Genomic DNA, 6150 nt, shown 5'->3' on the forward strand with positions numbered 1-6150 from the left:
ACCACAGACAGCAGCAAACACAGAGAAAAAGACCCTCTGTAAAGCAGAAGGGGTGAGGTTGGAAAACCAAAAATTCCAACCTCTTCTTGAGTGCTGGGTTAAAAAACAAAAACAAAAAACTTTCCTTCCCTAATTTAGGGTTGGTGGGTTTAAAGAAAGGATGTTTGATTGTTTTGCAACTGTTGTGTTACATGTCCTGATCTGGCCTTAACTTGTTGAGCCAGTGAATCAACAGGGGTCCTGCTAGGGGGTGACAAAGCCTACAAGGCCTTTTATGTAGGGTTTCTCTGCACAGCCCTTGTGGACCTGGAACTCACACTAGACCAGGTCCACCTGCTTCTGCCTCCGGAGTGCTGGGATTAAAGGCGTGTGCCACCACCACCACCAGGTCTAAGGCCTCTATTTTAAGCTACCAGGTTTTTGTCGGGTCAGAAGGGTGCAGAAGAAGTCGGCCATCTTGGAAATGCTATACCTTGTTAAGTAGCCATGACTCCTCTCCATATCTGTGTGTCTACCAGGAAGTCTTAACTCCTTTCTGTAAGGCATGTATATGCACACACACTCGCACCCTTTGAAAACTTTTAAAATCATAGCTAACTGTTGTTGTTATCACCGTCCCCAGCTATGGAGGGAGGAAATAAAAAATCTGTCATAACCACTAGGCTTACACTATGGTGACTGAATTTACCTCCACCACATAGGGAGTGCTGAATTTTACCTGAATACAGTACCTTTGGAAAACAGTGAAGAAACAAATCTTATCATCCCTTTGTATTGCAGCAAGCAGCTTACTGCAGGAAAACATCCTTCCTATAGCACTTAGGGAGAACTCCAGGATGCTCCTTCATTCCCTATGATGAATCAGAAAGTCCCTCCAAATTCCCATGCTGGATTTAATAAGTGATTAGCCGAACTGCTTGTCTCCACTTACTCACAAAATGCTGGCTAGTCAAATTAGGTCCCTGGATGTTGGTTCCCATATAGCCACACACAGGATAACCCTGAATTTTCTAGTTTTGGATTTCTTCTCTGTGAAAGAAAAACTCAAACTGGGAAGGCAATCAGTCAGTACAGTATGAGGTCCTGAGTTCAAATCCTCAGTACTCAAGTGCAGGAGCAAGTACCTTACAATTCCAGAATTGGGGAGGTATAGACAGGAGGATCCCCACGGCTGGCTGTCCTGTCAGTTTAGCAGAATCAGTGAGGTCCAGAATCAGTGAGAGATGCTATCTTGAAGGCAGGGTTTAAATGAGTTCACCAGACCCAAGATGAATGATAGATATTCATTAGGGAAAACACACAGGTAAGAGTAAATAACTGCCGTGGATTTCCTGCTCCAGAAGATGCAGTCTCTGCCCTTCTGATGCTCTCTGCAACCCAAGAGAGCTTGAACCAGCCCCTCTACCTTATAATGGGTCAAGTCTGTACCTGAAACCATGCCCAAAGAGTGTGTCCACCACTACAAGTTCACTGGCAAGGCAAGATGCCACTACAATCCCCCTTTTGTCTGAAGAAGGATTTAAGTCTGATACAAAAACTATGTGCAATGATAACAAATATCAAGTATATTCAAAGAGAAGGAAAGGTAAAAACATATACAAATTAAGACCTACAACCAGCAAGAGCAACACTGAACGTTAGACACATTCTACATGTCCCGTCTCAGGGTAATATCATATAACAGAGATTACTCCGATCACTGTTCTAATCTGGAAAGTCTAAGTCTTGTCTAGTATTTTATATCTAAGATAAAAGAGGATATTAGCTGTGACTGTCTAGGCTTTTTTTTTTTTTTTTTTTTCCCTGAGACAGGGTTTCTCTGTGGCTTTGGAGGCTGTCCTGGAACTAGCTCTTGTAGACCAGGCTGGTCTCGAACTCACAGAGATCCTCCTGCCTCTGCCTCCCAAGTGCTGGGATTAAAAACGTGCGCCACCACCGCCCGGCTGACTGTCTAGGCTTTAACCTCATCAAATACCTGAGAAGGAAATTAACATTACTAGGGTAGGCAGGAACTGCAAGCGTGCAGCTTCCTAAAGGTGCAAACACAGAAACAGCAGGCTACATGGACAGTCACCTAAGGTTTTACAGTAACATTGGGGCAACCAACTTTGGCTAAGGCCTAGAGTATCTGGCAGACCATCTCAGAAGCAGGAAAACTGAAAGACTGTCTTACCCTCACTTAGCAAGGTTCACCAGTCTAAATTTATCTCCTGCTAGCCCAGTTAGGACAGCGTGTCCAAAGTCAGGTAGGGGCAGTTCTTTGCCCAAAAGGTCAGTAGCCAAGAAGAGAATGAACTACAAATGGAGAGTCATGGATGCCCATCATACTCTCGGGAATAGCTCAGTGCTGTCAGGAGTAATTGTGTTTCATGTCAATGGAGTTCTAAATCATTAAAATATTTAAATGTCATATTCTGTAGGTCTTTGAATTGTTTGAATTGATGTTGGGTACATCTCTGAACACATGTAGAACCTGACTAATATCATAGGCATAAAAAGCATGGGTAACTATAATCTAATTTTCAGAAATATAGTTGCTCAGTGACTGAAGCTTCCCAAATATAATTTAAACAATCTTTAAACTGATGTATAGCATAAGGACAATGACCTCAAATGTGTAACTGTATACATACATACATATGTAAATCTTTAAAACAGAGGTAGAATGGAAATGTCTTATCCAGAGGTAGAACTGTATAATGCAACATGATAAAAATATCCTAAATTCTATCAATATACAAAATATCTTAAGCATATTTAGAAGCATACATGCATAGAAGATGATGGATTGTAAAGGGAAGCTTTTCCTTGCTAGCCGCTTTGGTTTATCACCCGCCAGTCGCCTGGGCTCTGCCCAAATAACACACAAGACGCTGTATTAATTATGAAGCTGTTGGCCTTGCTTGTTTCTTACTGGCTAGCTCTGACTTAAGTAATTACCCCATAATTGTTAATCTAAGTATTTCTCTTACCGGAGAATAGTTCCGGGCTTCCTACCCCATGGCGTTACATCTTGACTCTGTCGTGTTTCTCCTTCCCAGAGTCCTCCTGGACTCCTAGTCCCACCTTTCTAGATTCCTATTGGCTCAACAGTGCTTTATTGACATAAGACTTCCCCAACAATGGATAGTTTCATATTTGTGTGCAAAACAAACAGAAGAGCTTACACAGTATAACAAATATACAAATTATTCAAGACAGGAATACAAAATTAATTTTACATAAGTTTCAACTTACAAGAATCTATAATGATGTAAGTTGTCTATAGCTAATAGTTGCTAACATAGCTCACAAGAAGATATGTTAATCTATCTATATCCTATCCCATCCATACTCTTTAAACTTTTTAAAAAGAGATTTCTGAGTCTGACCGTGATCTTCCATTCCCAACTCTACACAACTAAAGCCAACCCTTAGCAGGTGATAATTATTCATTTTCTAGGGGAAAAAAATACCATTTAAGCCGACTGTAGGGAAAGTGGGTGTTGTTTTCTTAGAATTACTTTCTGTTGTCATGGGGTGAAGGTGACTCTATGAGATCCTTTAAGGGGAAAAAAAACACCCAAAGCAATGATTAAGTCTCAAGAGGACTAGCTGTAACATTTGTAGTTGGTCTCTGAGTATCAGGTGATGCTTGTCTGAAGTTCTTACCTGAAACTCTGGTCAGAGTGTTCTAAGAAGATGCACTATCTCAGCTAGTTAATCTGTAATTGTCTAGAGCAGTTTTAGTTCCCAACTGATCCTTGAGTGGTATATGCTAGTTCAAAGACATCAAGTTGAATTAAGTGGGATCAGTGTTGTGTGTCCCCATCTTCTTTCTGGAGATTTTAAAGATCGTTGTTAGAAAATGTTATTGTTTACTGTGGAAGACTTAAACATTAATATCTACACAGAAAGTTTAAAATTTTTTAGGTGTGTATACTGGGAAAGGTATCAGTAAGGATGAAAATAAATAGGGAAATTAGGATTTTTTGAGAGATAACAGAGTTTTGACATTAATAGACTCTAGATTTTTGTTTTCTTCTGTCTCATAAAGGTTGGTGCTTCTGATATGAGACAGAAACTCTGAATTTTTCTTTTAACAACATGCTTGGATTTAGAGGAGAGCCACAGTCCAACTCCAAAGCCAGCTTTGATGTATAAGTGAATTGAGACTACTACCATACTGGGAAGTAAGGAGATATAGGTGTTTAGGTAGAGAGATTTTACCCTGTATAGATATTGGTACCATAAGTCAGATTCTTCTTTGTTTGATGATTCTTTCTGGATAGCTATCCTTTCTTCTTTAGGCATCCACAGGTCCAGTGTCTTTTGGCTTCTTGAAGATGGGTATGTTTTGTTTTCCTGAAAAGACAAGAACAGAACCCTGTCCCGACCTTTGTGAGGTTTCCTTACAACTTACAGGATTTTCACCTTGGTGGATGACTTATCATTTCTCCTCATCAAGAGGTTTCTCCTGTTTACATCAGATCTTGATCAACTATAGATACAAAGGTGAAACCCCTTCCCCAACATAGCATATGTCCTGGTTTCCATTCTGAGGTCAACACATTCTTGAAATATACCAACTGATTTAGCTCAGCAGTTTTTTTTCTATTGTCCAATGTCTTTCTGTGGCTGTTTTTCCTTTCTCATTAAGAAAGTTCGAGGTTAGTAAGGCATTATGCAATCTGTTTTTGGGGATCTTGGCTCCCCATGCCTGTTAATAGAGCATTTTCCTTTAAAGTGTGATTAGATCTCTCAACAACTGTTTGTTGTAGGATTGTGTGGTATACCTGTAATATGCTTTATGTTATAATATTTTAAAAACTTTTAATTTACTAGAGATACATGCTGGAGCATTGTTAGTTTTTATTTTTGTAGGTATACCCATAATAGCCATTAGCTCTAGTAGGTGTGTAATAACAAAATCAGTCCTTTTAGAGCTCAGAGTAGTTGCCCATTGAAATCCTGAAAATGTGTCTATTGTATGGTGTACATATTTTAATTTTCTAAGTTTTTTTTTGTTTTTGTTTTTTTTTCGAGACAGGGTTTCTTTGTGGCTTTGGAGGCTGTCCTGGAACTAGCTCTTGTAGACCAGGCTGGTCTCGAACTCACAGAGATCCTCCTGCCTCTGCCTCCCAAGTGCTGGGATTAAAGACGTGCGCCACCACCGCCCGGCTAATTTTCTAAGTTTTGTAAAGTGAAAGACATGTATTTGTCAAATTTTATTTTTATGTATACCTTTAGGGTTACTACCTGCTGGTAAAGGAGTTTGGTCATAGAAGGAACAAGTAGGACACCTTTTTTTTTTTTTTTTTTTTTTTTACTATTTTCTTAGCTTGTTGCCAAGTGATGGAATAGTCCTTTTTAAACCTTTGTTATTCACTTGGTGGTTTTGTGTGTGTGTGTGTGTGTGTGTGAAATTTTGAGGTCTCTAGCATACTTTTTTATTAATAATAGACAATTTTATCATTTGCTAGAGGGCCTGGCAGGCCTGTATGGGATCTGATGTGTGTTATTTACATTGGAGGAGTCCTATTCCTGATTAGTTTTTGTAACTGTATAAATAACGAAGTTAATTTTGTATCATCAGGGATGAATTTAGCAGTTTTAATGTGTAAAATAACTCTCTCTGCATATTGTGAAAGACCCCAAGCGGGGGACTTTCACGGGAGGGAGACCCGAACCCAAGGAACACCGAGACCACGAGCTTGGATGCAACAGCAAGAGGCTTTATTGATAATACACGGGTACCCGGGGCATCTCAGTCTCGGGAACTGAGAGCCCCGAGCTGGGGACTCAGGGGTCCTTTTATAGCAAAAAGCAGAGTACAGAAGCAAGAAGCCTAGTTACAGGACCCTGATTGGGCAACGTAAATGAGGCCGGGGCTCAGAACCTCAGAACGAGGGCAATTAAGGTTTCTCTCAGAACTCAAGTCTCGCCCTTGGCCCTATCTGAGGAACAATAGGTCTCTGTGCTTGCCCAATCTTGCTGGGCTGGCCATCTGGTCACAGAAGATACCCAAAGCCCATGTCCTTGGGCAGAGCTCCTTTCTGATAGCAAGGACTATTCAGCTGTGGGGGAAACGGAATTTTCCATGAGCCTCAGCTTGCCTGTGTGGGCCGGGGTCTTTCAATTGAGAGTCAGTAACTATATTGAGAGGTTTTG

Source organism: Mesocricetus auratus, unplaced genomic scaffold (genome assembly GCF_017639785.1).
Source record: "Mesocricetus auratus isolate SY011 unplaced genomic scaffold, BCM_Maur_2.0 Super-Scaffold_4256, whole genome shotgun sequence".
Lineage (NCBI taxonomy): Eukaryota > Metazoa > Chordata > Mammalia > Rodentia > Cricetidae > Mesocricetus > Mesocricetus auratus.